Consider the following 15,082-nt stretch of genomic DNA (forward strand, 5'->3'; position numbering starts at 1 on the left):
AGTTTTTAAACAGTTAATAAGTGTTCAATGTTTTATTAAATACATCATTTATAGATATATAAAAACATAACAAATAAAAGAGAGAGAGTTAGCAGCTACATCGAGATGTTCGGTAAATTTACACTGAACTTTAGTAAGACTAGAACTGGTCTTTCTACAACAAACGCTACACTACACCCTACTCTACATTACTGTTAGAAACTCAATTATTTCTAGTATATATATAACTAATTAACTTATAAAGCGGATCGTATAGATTTCAAATGTCTTTGATTAACTACTAATATATAGAAAGCAGTAGAAAAGATAGATAATGAATTATTTATGCATCTATGCACTCGTTGTCCATTAATCCATGGTAGGTCCACAAGAAAGGCTGTTAAGAATGGTCATCTAATTTCTGAAAAATGTGCATCAAAACGTGCACAGAATGATTATACCATCAACAGTTTTGTAGCGATTATGTTACACAAGGGCTTTATATTAAACACCAATCAAGGCAATTGAGTTCAATTTTGACTGTTTATTATGCGTCATTCTAGTATGGTGCCCGGTTATTTTCTGTGTGGACTTTTTAGGTTTATCAACCTGTGCAATTTTTGTTAAGTGTTGTAAAAATGGCGATATCAAGGTAAAAACCCGAAAGATTGAAACCATTGAAGTTGTCCTGACTTGGTACAGGGATTTCTAAATGAAAAGCTTCGTTAAACCAGGTTTTATGACGCGTTAAATTTCCATTATCGGATGTTATCTCTGGTATCGTTCAATACATATGTCATCCAAAACTTGCCACCAGTCAAAATAGTTAAAATCAGTAGTAAAACAGTAGAACTAAAACAAAATACAAACAAAAAATATGTAAATCCAAGAAACGAGTTTCAAAAAGTCTTGTGTTTTGTGGGGAAAGTGTGTCAAGGTCAGGATAAAATAGAAGTGAGTATCGCATGCGCGGCTAACTATAGACGTTCGGTCTAACTGAAATAGGTATCAAACAGGCCAGCAGAAATGGGCCAAGATAGTTAATTTGAAGCCTTTAAATTTGAATTGTTTCAAAAATAAAATATGGATATAAAAAAAACAAAAACAAAACAAACAAACCAACAAACAAACAAACAAACAAACACAAAGATAAAAAAGTAGACATTTGCAGTAAACCCGGTATGCTAACTATTTACTATTTAAAATGGACAACATTTTAGCTATTTTATTTCTCCCTTATTATTATTGAAGTCATCACTACAGAGGTTTTATGGTCGTCATCATAACTCGTGGATCGTTAGGGTGTATTCATCTGCGCCATGAAAACTGATTTGTTCAACGTGTCATAGTTTTCCTTTCCTAGTTCGTCTACCCTGGACTCGGCGGGTGTTTCTAGAAAAGCAGAGAAAGCTTACCCTACCGGTGCACCTGCTCCATGCTTCCAGTTTTTTAGTGGAGTCCGAGTTGCTCATTTGCTTTTGTTACTTTGTATGTATGATTTTAGTTACTTTATGTTCTTTGTTGTGTATGTCTGTTTTCCATGTCTAGACTTTGTCCCTGGATTACATTCTTTTGATTACCGCTATAACCTTGTTTGCCTTGATTACTCTTTCATCTATCTTCATATTTTTTATGACAAGAAAAACGTATACAAATGTACGATTTCGGTTGTAGGTTGTGCCTTACTCATATAACTATACACGTAAAAACTTACGAAAATTAATTTGGTGACATTATGAAAATTCATTATCTATAATATTTTGTTAGAAATATAATATTTGTCAATATGAAATGATATCTGGAATAATTTTAGGCAGGTAAGCACTTTTACTAATATGATTTTAGACTTAATCTATGATGGGCGAGCTAATTGTTCTCAAGTAATATTGACAATTTTCATACTGCAACGATATATCATTATATCGCTGAGATACGGACCATTGGGACACGGCCGTTTGTGCCTGCATTTAAAGTTCAGGTAATCACCCGCTAACTGCATATGTCATTTCAAAAATACAAACAAAACTCCGACAAAACAATGTTATGTATTAAATGTTGTGTTTCCAAGCATCTACATATGTATTACCTCACTGATGCTCCATTCCCATTGTAACTTCACACTCTATATTTGCGGTTCGAAATTTATTGTTGGCATAATATTGTCTTATCTTTCGTCTCTCAACCTTCAAATATATTAACATGCAAATGTATCGATAATTTTGTAGTGAGTTTAGTTTGTTGAATTATTTAATCTGAAATTCAGGGGTCTGTTGTTCAACTTGTCATTAATCTTAATTAGTAATTAAAATACCTTAACTAGTTGATTAAAATTAAGAATGTAATTAACTTAATGTTCAACTTGTCATTAATTTGATGAATCATTAAAAATGCTAATCATGTCATTAAATTTAATCCACCCATTGGACCTGAATAAAACCTTTATTCACATAATTAAAACACCATTTACACAGTTTGTGATAATGAATCAGGGACAAAATCATGTTTTTAGTCAGACCCAGGTAAACAGTTATCTCTCATTGACCTTGTAACAATGTAAACAAAGTTTGAAAAGTTATAAGTTTTATTTTTAGTAAGTTAAAGCGAATATAATCTCAATAACATGTACTTAACTACCATAATATGAAATACTATTGTCTTGAATGCAAGACCATGAAAAAGGTGTAAGTTTTTATAAAACCATTCAGAGAAGAGTCTTGGTACATTTGCAACTTTATTTAACTTTATTACTTGCTTTTGTAACCGAAAAATGTAATATTTCAAAACGATATCAATATTTGGTTATATTAAAGTAACAGGAAGTGCCAGATTTGATATTTTAAGTGCATCATGTGATGCACTTGCATTTTAATCATGCAATTAAAATTTAATACAATGATTTAACAAATGTAATGATTAAATTAAGTTGAACAACAAAATTTAATCATTTGATTTACTAATCACTAAATTAAGTTTTAATAACTCATTGAAATTAAAAACACAATAATTTTAATAACAAGTTGAACAACAGACCCAAGATTACCAATTTATAGTCGTGCAATGCATATGTTATTTAATTTCAAATACATATATATATGCACAATATAACATAAGGGATTCGATTTGTTCTAAGAATTAAATAAAGCGAGTTGATATTTTGTTTGTAATATTCAATTCTCGAGAATCATTAAACTTTTCTCTGAATGATTATTATGAAATATTTCATCGCTTGACAATTGTCGCGAAAACTACCTATTTTTCGCTCATGACGTCACTTCTTGTTATAGGGAACAACATTTGAAAGATCATACTGTTGGTTTTGTTTTCTTTTTTAACCAAATAAATTTTTCTTACACAAGGCGACACGATAACCAATGGCACCAGCAAACTTTTTATATCATTCGTTTGTATTTTACAAGCCATGGTCTGATATCACTATTATCTAGCACTCTGCGGGAAAATAAAACAGCAAAATCATGGAAATTCATCGTATGACAACACAAACAAGTCATTCACAAAATACTATAATGATGAAATCATTTTCGACAGCATTGATAAAACTAAAAATAAAAAAAACTACGGTGATCAAAATACTGTAATTTAGACAGTAAAATCAAGCCACAGAAAATGGCATTACCGTGTTCAATGAGCTTAGCTAGGAAAAGACACATACCTATTGAATTTAGTCTTTTTCTTTGGTTTTGGGTTTAATTTCTCATATTCTCTTGATTTATGTTACACATCATATGTTCATGTTTTATGTTGCATGTTATCAATAATTGAACCAGGTGAGTTTATTTGTTTTTCGTTCATAATACATTACATTTAACTGAATTGCAGTACTTATATCAAAGTAAATCCAAATTACCTTTTTAATCAAACTTGTATTTTTGAGCTTTCTAGCTACAGACTTTTCCTTTTGTGACAAAAATAAATAAATAAATAAATAAAATAATAATAAATAAATAAATAAATAATGCGAAAATTGTTTCAGTTTGTTATGCATACTACACATTAAACAAGAAGAAATTATTTCTTTAATATATTCTAGAATGTGCAACATTCTATCAACACATCAATCAAATAGAAAACAGGAAATAGAGCGTTTCCTTTACCAACTTTAGAACCGTGATAACTACAGTTCTTGAAGGGTGTAAACTTTCTTTTTATACCATAAGCAATACTCGTATACCATAGAATCGGAAAGATTTCTTGTTCGAGTACTACAATCCCGATTCGACTACCTTTCATTCTATACATTGGATACACATTGCGATTCATAAAGTTTCAAGATGATTAATTGATTCTGGTATATGGATTAATATGAGTTAAGGTTGCGTAGTGTTTTTGGATGCCAGTAAATTAGGGAATAGTCCAATTTTTTATATAGATATTGTATTCTTGTCATACTCGAAGCAGAACATTTAATGGAGTGTTTATTCAATTCTTAATTTTATGTATTTAAACGTTGTGTTTTTTTATTACTTTGTTACCTCCATTTATGTAGAACTATTCACAATATTCAAAATTATATATAAATAACGTTTCCTAATTCCTAAAAGAATTGGCATGGTAGAAATTCTACAAGTCGAAAATGATTTTAATGTCATGTGAAAGACCGTAATGAACATTGCTATTTTGTTTAGTTATACTTCTTGTAATTCCGTTTTAATATTCAGATGTACATTTTTGTATATTATAGGTATTACGGGCTTGCAAATGTCCCACAGGATGGATCTATGGGCTACGGTCAAAGCTATTATGCCAGTCTCAATAAAGTTGATTTCTACACAGCAAAGGTAAATATTCTTAGTGTTATGGTTTCCATATGCATTATGCCTAAATGTAACATAAGAAATAGAAGTTAAAACAATATTTCATTTAAAAAAAAGACGTAGGGTTTATGTACCTTATTGACGGTGTATCGACATGGCACACTTTTAAGCATCTCACTTTTAGGCCCTGTTTTGGTGGTTTTACTATCATAATACTAGATATATTGTGAAACATATTTTACCTGGTTTTATATCAGAAATGACATGAATACGTGCACCGTTATTAGTACAACATTCAATGCTTATTCAACCGAAAGTTTATTTAAGTTTGCGATCAGAGTTTTCGTTTTCAGTTTTGCATTATGGAAAAATTTAACACAACACATTAGTATTTTTTATGCTTGTTTCTTATGTAACATGATTGAACATGATTGAAAAAAGTGTTCGTAGTGATTGATACATCGTCCTTTAATTATTGTTTTAAAGATTGTGTAGTGCTTGTCATGGAGATCTAGTTGAAATGTTTCACATGGGCCAATACCGTTTTGTATTGATTATAGCCAGGAGCAAGAGTGTGAATAATCATAGTTTGTTTTCATGTAAAAATGAAAATTTTGTTTAATCCAAGTTCAAAGTTTAAATGATTGTTAAATCGAAAGTTTGAAGCAATGTTGTTGTATGTCAGATACTAAGCTAAATCGTCTTTAAAAACAAAAAAAAAACTATATTCGGGAAAAGTTCCCATTCAGTGGTTGAATAGAAACTTGGCCAATAAAGAAATTAAAATGGAGCTATGGAGCTATGGAGCTATGGAGCATGCGACAAAGGGGATTGGACATTTGAGTTGGGAAAATGGTTATTATTGTGGTACACAATGATGATTCACAACTCTGAAATAGTTAATTTTTGTGTTAAATATGGTTCTGCCTTATAAACACAAGGGGATGCATAATATCTTAAGCTAAATAATGAAACTGTTCCTATGTTATTGTTCTTTGATCGGATACTTATCGGGAAATATATGTTGACTAATTAAAGTGTAAAAATTCTGGATGGAAGTTTCCTGTCCTTTTTCTGTCATAGAAATTAACCAAAATCGAAGTATTAATATCTCCAGTTGGCAACTTTTATTTACACTTTTATTTTTGAATGCTGTTTCTATGAGGCTTACTGAATGATTTTCTATCAAATAAAAAATATGATTTTCTATATATCTTGAAATTGTTATTGTTTGTTATTGTGTAAAACGTCTGTAGGATAATCTCCCCTTTCTTTTTGCTGTAGTAAAACATAACCAAATTTTCAGTTTTTAGGCAGATCTATACTTTACTAATTTTAATAATGAATAATTTTTATGTTCATGTATTGATGAATAATAATATATCGGGTGTGAGACACTGCAAATTGGGCGATGGGGGATAGAGGATGGACTGATGAGTTGAAAAATCGATAATCAAAAACAACTGCCTTGCAGATGCCATTATTCAGATGTAAACTTTTCATTAACACGTGAAATATAGTAAGAACCAATTCCTACTTCAACAGAGTGTATAGCTTTATTTAATATTAATTGAGTGAAATTTATTCTTGACAAAGGCATTATGTCAAATTGATATGACTCACAGGACCTTAGGATAATGCTTCCCTGTACAGTGAACCGAAAAATATCCAACATCACAATGCAAAAATGCATGTACATACTTTTTCAGATCGCATTTCGGCATTATCAATGATAGAAATTACTGATCGAACAAATAATGCTTTTGTAAATGTTTTCCATATTGTTACGTTAAGATAGTTCCTTTTACTTACATTTATCTCAGTTAAAAAACATACACTCAACATCCAATTGAATTAATCAGATCGAGAACGAAAATTCTTTTGAAAATGTGAATTTCATATACAATATATATGTTGAACATTTAAAATATGCAACAAATAAATATAACACTGAGACTGGTTGTGTAATCTATAACTGGATCTGAATGAGAAATAAAAGTGTACTTTGTGGGTATTTTTAATTGAAATGCATGAACAGCGCCTGTATAATATTTATACAGACTGCTATTGAAAGACATTGTGTTATAAAATTGAACTATTATAATATAATTGGTAGTTTACTTATGTGAGGGCAAAAAAGGCTGCTGCTAGTCCTGAGTCTTAATTAGTTTTGAATTAGTGATTAGACTATTAAGTAATTAAGTCTTAATATTTATGTACACAATTTACCTGGATAATTATTTGATAAAAAAAACTTATTTCAATTTGCAATTGAAATTAAATGTATTATTTAAAGCATTCTCACACGCTTTGGCTCTCCTTGTTGATATTTCACGCATGGTTTTGTGAAGTTTGAGTTGATGTTATACATTTTCGAAGGTACGATCAATATAACAACGTTATCTTTCATTATAATGTTATTATAATGTTTCCTTAAAAAGACAGAAAACATTTTTTCAGAAATGATTTTAAAACGTAAAAATGGTTGCAGAAATGATATACAGTACCTGAACAAAAATTGCGATCGGTCATCGGTCACCAACCAGTTTCCGATCAGTCATCGATCCGTCGAACCGATCAGTTAAACCGGTGATCGCATCACGTGGCCACAAAGAGGTTACTCTATTTTACGGTTTTTATTGTCTTCATTGTCAATTTTACACATATTTACATAATGTAATAGATTTAAACATCAATTCATACTTGTATTTCACCTTTCTTTTATTTCAAACAGATCTTCCGTAATTTTACACAACAAAACTGCGATCAGATCGGTCATCGGTCATCGATCTGTCATATTGTTGCGTGGATCGGTTTAAGGACTGTAATAGCGTTTTCAATAACCATTCACTATATTGTTATATAATGTTTTTCAATATTTTTTTTTCAAAACAATCTAAATTTTGAATATTTCAAACAAAAATCTCATACACATACAACAGGTTTAATATGAGGTCAGAGTTCTCTATATTTTGTAGATGTAGCAACAAACTAAACGAAATTTCAACGAAGGGTTTTGTCAGTCAAATTTTTCATCTTCAGCCATCTCAAGCAGCGTCCATTTCCGTTCTTTGGTTTCCTGAAAAAAAAAAGATGTACATGATTAATGGTGAAATCACGATATACATACATACAGTAGCTATAATTAAAGCTAAAGGAAAACATTATACATACTATCAATTACATATTACTTGCTTTTTTGTTTTTTGCACCAGATGTATGTGTCAATGGAAATGATATTGTCTGCTGGACTAAAACATGCTGTTTGTATCAAGATTTTACTTACACTTTGAAAAACAATAAATTGAATTTTTAAGCTGAAATTGTGGTGAGCATAGCTATGTACACCTTAAATATCTATGTCCTCTTCAAACAGGAAGTGGTTATCTATCGAACCAAACTTTGTACATGTGTTCCATTTTGAAAACCTTAATAAAGTTTAGCAAAAACAGTGGTGGATTGAAGAGGACCCAGGGTCCTCCACATATTTGAAAAAAAAAATAATTGGATTTTATAGAAAATTAATGATACTACTAGTAGTGAGCCCCCAAAGCCATATTTCCCCACCTTTTCTGAATCTGCTACTGATTTATGTACATTGTAAAACAGTGAGTGCATATTGCGGTCAAATGAATGAACGGATACACTAGAAGATACACTACAATACCCATGATCACTTGTCATGGTGCAATCAGATTGCCATTACTATATAAAATTTATAAAAAAATATAATCAGCTTGGTTTATTGGGAAGATTAAATCATTAGGTATGAGCTTCTTGTTAAAACCTTATTTCTTGCAAAAAAATAGAGATCATGTGTATCTTGTAAAAAATAAATTAAAATGGTATGCATTATATAATCAAAACTGTGAACTTTATTAACTCGATCCAAAGGCTAGGAGAGGGTAAAAGTCTACAATAAACAAAATCAAAGAACAATTTTACAACATAAATATGCAAAACATCATAATATTCAAAACTAACAGAACATGTTCAATATTATGAACCCAATTTTGACAATATGTATAGTGTAAATGTTTCAAAGTTTCAGTCAATCTGGCTTTCCACACATGTAGGACATGAAGTATTGTTATAAATTCTGAAAATAACATGTAATGTTTCAAAATAAATGTCCTGGTCAAATTCAGTGCAAAATATCAGCCTAAGTACTCATAAACATAATCACAATATTCATATAAATATCATGACGATGGAAAATGGTTTAAGCATACACTATAATGCAAAACTGTTAGAAAATACACACTTTAATATCATTGTAAACTGTTGACAACAAACTTCCATATTCATTCAGAAGATAGTTGTTCTTTTTGACACATAACTTAAAAGTACCAAGTTTTGGTAGGAATGAACGTAAAGTTTAAATGAAAACGTTGGCGAAGGTAGTGACCGGGTTAATATTTAGGACGTTTTGTTTTTTGTTTTTGTTTTTGTTTTTTTTTTTGTTACGCTCAAAATACACTTATTTATACAAAGTTCGACAATATAAACATACCAATTAATTCACAGAGACACTTATTTATCATGAGACAATAATCAAAAGTTAAAAAACAGTAAAATGTTTCAAAAACATTATCAAAATATTTGTAAAAAAAATAAAAATGTTTTAAAAATCGATTTTAAAATGTTCTGTTGAAATTGTTTTAGCAAACTACCAATAAACGCAAAATAATATATATCGAAAAAGGTTCTTGCTACCTGGGTAAGTTTTCGTGTAATTTGATGTTTCAATGTATAGTGTTGATATAACTCGATTTTTCAGAACTTTCAGACCATAAAATTATACCAAATTGTGGAAATATTTGAATAATGAATTAAAATTGACAAAATAAGCATTGTGTAATAGCAAAACAAAAACAAAAAATAAAAAAACAAAAAAAAACCAAATTATTTGTAAGTAATATTCACTTGAATACATTTTATGCTTTACTACGCAAGATATTGAAATAAAATTCAAGGCAACCAAGGTCATAAAGGTTATCAAAAGAATGTAATCCATGGACAAAGACCAGACATGGAAAACAGACATACACAACAAAGAACATAAAGTAAATAAAATCATACATACAAAGTAACAAAAACAAATGAGCAACTCACTAAAAATTGGGAGCATGGACCAGGTGCACCTGTAGGGTAAGCATCCTCTGCTTTTCTTGAAACACCCGCTGAGTTGCTCACAAAAAAGTCAATCAACGATCTTGATGACGACCATAAAAACGTCTGTAGTGATGATTTCAATCTTGTAGCAACATAACCCTGTTCCAGAAGCATATTTGTTAAAGTTCTTGCGCGATACAAAACGTCTGCGTAGGTCGGCAAGCTCTGGCATAACGTATGAGTTGTGATATGAAAACTCCATACGCAGGTGCTGAAATGATGTTGCCACAGATGACAGGAAAGTTAACAATTCTAAATGAAAAGTCATCACGTTTGTCGTAAAGTTTGGTCAATAGTTTTCTTTTACCATCGATTTTTAAGTGTAAGTGAAGATATGAGGCTGACTTCACAGTATCTGTAGATGTATAATGTTTTTTGCCGGGATGTTAGCTGAGTATGGGGAATAGAAGTATACAGAGTTGAAATATCATAGGTTTTAATGCTTTTATATTTTTACAATATAAAATGGATTCGCACCATTTTTTTTTTCTATTGATGAACTGTTTGCGTTCAGTATTCAATGGAGCTTCGGAAAATCATACGTTTTGCTAAACAATTCCACCAGGATTAATATAATAAAGAAGGACAACAGTTTTCAAATGATTACCCCTTTTGCTGGAATTTGAGGCCTCATTTTAATAAATCTGGAACTCTGTGATTGCTTTTGATAAATCTTCATTGGTCTCTAATCGCCTCGATAGGATGAACATCAATACTTTCCAACACTAATCAAAATTTCTTATTTCATTTCGTTTACATCTATAATTTTTTAATGTCTAAACACGATTTTGGGGAAATTTTACAAGTCAATTGGCACTTCATTTGTTCTTTAATGATCGCAGATTAAAATAAGTCGATGATCATCTTCACATTCAAATATATTAAACTATTATATTGTGTAAGGTGTACTATCTTGGGAGTGTGCAAGAGGGTGGCAGTTTGTCAACGGTCGTTGCTATTATTTCAACCGGGATAAGCTGGATTTCTATTCTGCATTAGTGAGTTTCCTTTTCAATCAGTTTTTTGACCGCATCGATAGTGTTGGGGTTACCAAGCACTAAGATAATTTAGAATTGTGTCTTTGCATATTTATGTTTTTAACCTATCACACTTGCAGTAGAATATGCAACTGTTGCTAAACATTTCTCCTTATTTTGCAAAGTTAATATTTGGATATTTATAAAAGAACTATAAAAAGCCATTGGCGTCTATTATCAAACCTGTTTATTAAAAAACAACAACAAGTAGTTATTTGTGTGTAAGATGATGTCTACATCTATGTTATTTTTTTTACTTTCTCTTGTCTATTGAATTTCAGATTATTTGTCTAATTACATTAAGACAAACAAAAACCGTACTAAATTTCAGAGTTTTTGCACTGTTCATCAGGGAAGTCTAGTTGAGGTAGATGACATAGAAGAATACAACGCCGTGACAGATGTTGCAAAGAATCACAGTGAATATTATATTTTTTTTATTGTTTGTGTGTGGCATATGTACTTTGTTAGAGGGTGAAGTTAAAGGCAAGACAGCAAGATCATGAATCCGTATGAAAGAGTAATCAAGGAAACCAAGGTTATAGTGGTAATCAAAAGAATGCAATCCAGGGACCAAGACCAGACATGGAAAACAGACATACACAACAAAGAACATGAAGTAACTAAAATCATACATACAAAGTAACCAAAGCAAATGAGCAACTCGGACTCCACTAAAAACTGTGAGCATGGACCAGGTGCACCTGTAAGGTAAGCGTCCTCTCCTTTTCTAGAAACACCCGCCGAGGTGCTCATAAAAGGTCAAGTCCGGGGTAGACAAATGAGGAAAGGAAAACTATGACCCGTTGAATAAATCAGTTTTCATTGTGCAGATGGATACACCATAACGATCCACGAGTTCATGATGACGATCATGAAACTTCTATAGTGATGACTTCAATCTTGTAGCAACATAACCCTGTTCCAGAAGCCTATTTGTTAAAGTTCTACTGCGATACAAAATGTCTGCGTAGTATAAATAAAATACATTTTACTTTATATGATAATGATAAATGACTAATATTATTTGTTTTAATTTCAAGAAGCGTTATATTTGTTTTGTTTGCCAGTCTAGTAATTTTCACATGTGCTAAGGATATTTGGTTTCATTTCCTCATATTGTAATTTGATTCAGTGATTCGAAGGTCATAGGTTAATTTGTCCTTCCCTATTTTTTTAAATAAATTTAATAATTCTTTTCTTTTCTAAGATATGAGTTTTTTTTTAAATAAAAGACCACTTATTCACTCATGTTTTTTATGCATTGCTCTTTGGATTCGTGTTCAATACTTGGAAGAAAATAAAATTTCAATTAATCTAAATGTTTAGTCTGTGGTGTCATCAGTGCAAGAATTTCATGTTCTATTGATGAAATATTAAAGCATTTAACATCACAGGTTTTCCATTGAACACGAAGTGATTGCTGATGAAAATATTAAACATAAGAAATTATCGTCAATAAAAGTACTAATGTTTCAACTTTGTAATTCAAAATCAGAGGCCTGCGAAGATGTATCTTGCTTTAAAATAATATGTGTATATATCATATAGCGTGTGTAGTCATTTTTCATTACAAAATACATTATAATGATTAAGAGCTGTAATTTTTTTTTCAACTGTATTTCTCCTTATCATAATACCAATATCGTGTAAAACAATTATTGCAATATTCGATTTGTAGTATGTAGGTTATGGTAAATCTATAAGTTGGTAACACTCAAAGTATAAATGCATGTTTTATTCACAGACGTAAATGAATTTTGGATTAGCGTTACTGACATGTTTGTGGAAGCCCACTTGATGAAGAAACTTCAATAACACCTCAATATTTTTTTAAATGGAAGTCGTGGGAACCAAATAACTACGGCCAAAATGAGCATTGTGTTGTTCAAGAATCCAGTGGATTTTGGAATGTACAGCTCATAAGCATTGCATGTGTTACATAGATTTTGACTGCAAGAAGTAAAACCACGTATGGAAAGAGTTTAATAAAACATCTCAACCAAAAGTTTTTGAATAATTGTTTCTATGTTTGTTTTCAAATAAAAATGTAATGTTCATTTTTATATATAAATATTTTACCATTATTTCTTTTTGTGAAGATAAATAGAGTTCGTACTGTTCAAAGTTCGTAACTGATAACAAAACAAAATTATATATATAAAGGCAAATTTATTAAAAGAACCGAAACATAATGATATGAATTTGATAGTTCAAGCAATTGCCAATATAATCTTCTTCACTATGCGAGTGATGTTCCGAAATCTTCATCAAAATAATCCCTTAATATATCATAAGAAAGTACTAGTACATAGAACCAATGCATAATCCTCTATCGCCCGAATTTTATTTTATTTTTCAGCAAAATGGATATCTTGTTTAATTGATCTGAACTGCCAGTGTGAAAGATCATATTATAAAAATGAGGAGAACTCAACATGCAGTTTCAGACTATTTTACATAGTTTGCAAGAGGCTTTAGTAAGTCTATATTGTGTTGCACGTAATCATATATGGTAGTGAAAGATCTCCTCTTTCTGATGTTTTTTCTGGAATATTTGCAATATTAGAACGGCTTCTATCTTGAACAAAAAATCATATTATGATATATGTTAAAATCAGTTATCAATTATCTTTGTTAATAATGATTGTTTTTTGGTGATAGCTTCTCATAAATAACTCTAAACCGTGCTAACATGTCTCAAGTTTGGTTAGGTTTGGGTAAATTTAGCTAATTAACCGAAAAAAACAAAAAAAGAAACAAAGACCAAACAAAAAACCGTGCCAAGAAGTCACTGATGATATTAAATTACTTAAGCACTAGAACTGAGTGTTCTAGATAGTCGTGCTTTTTTTTATATTCGATATGTAATGGTAATGCGGGAAATGTCAGTTGTATAAGAACCTATGCAAGGAACTCTTTTGGCTTTCTTTTTGGAATGTTCTGCAGTAAGCTGCTTCTTCGAAAACAAATTTTCTTTCCGAAAGTAATTGGTATATATGTCTTTTTATGAGTACCTTAAAGAATTATCGGAAGTGAATATTTATTTTGCATACCCCGGATCAGTGGTATCATTCAATTCGGCAGTACTTTCGCGGTTTTTATTAGTAGAAGAACGACAATGGTATGGATGGAGATGGCTCATATGTATGTCATAAATTAAATTTCGTAATGTGAATATTGAATTGCACTCCTTGCCTCGAAAGATTACTATTTTTTTTATTGATGGTCATCAAGTTGTAACGTCAATGTGCATTGACTGCTTAATAATATCACATTTAGAACTATATTTGTTACTTATTAATCTATTCATATCAATTTTCTGTCTCTTAATCAGAAATGTAAACTACAAAACGTTTATTCAACAAAGTCACCCTATAAAATAAATTATTTTTGGCTATTAAATTCGGATGAATTGACATAAAATAGAGAAACCGTTTAATTAGTTCTTCATCTTTACATTATTACAATGACTATTATTGAGGCTATATCATGTATGTATGTGATCGGAAACGCTGGTTATGTGCAGTTTGTACACTACAATTATCTTTTTTGTATTTTACAACACGAGAGATGATTAGCCTGTGTATTTATAAAAACAGGCTCGATTCTTAGCAAAATGTCTTATGTTATAAATGTTGGCAACCCAGTGGTTTTAGATAGATACCACCTAGGGAATCTGATCATTTTCAGATGATTTTTTTTAACATGAAAATTAAAACGCAAATATCACACATTTCCATTTTGTCAATTTTTTTTGTCATTTTGTACAAAAATCAAAGCTACAAAAGCAATAATGTTCGAAATAACTTTTCACATGACCAATTTGTTGCGTTTGAAATAGAGATTTTAACTAAATTCAGTTGAGTTATCTTTCTTTTGTAATATAATCACAACTACCATTTTTACATCTTAATAATAGAAATTCATTGCAGATTAGGTTCAAAGTTATCCACCGTTGAAAAAGAATATGACTTGCCCTTGTTGTCGGGCAATATATGAAAGTTTTGTTTCCACTGTTTGATTAAAAAATGTTATAATATACGTATTGTTTTAAGCTACTTAAAAATGATTACTCGGTGCTTTTTAATATAAAAATACAAATAAATATAAATAGTT

This window comes from Perna viridis, chromosome 6 (assembly GCF_037379345.1).
Source record: "Perna viridis isolate PV_CMFRI_1.1 ecotype Kerala chromosome 6, ASM3737934v1, whole genome shotgun sequence".
NCBI classification, from domain to species: domain Eukaryota; kingdom Metazoa; phylum Mollusca; class Bivalvia; order Mytilida; family Mytilidae; genus Perna; species Perna viridis.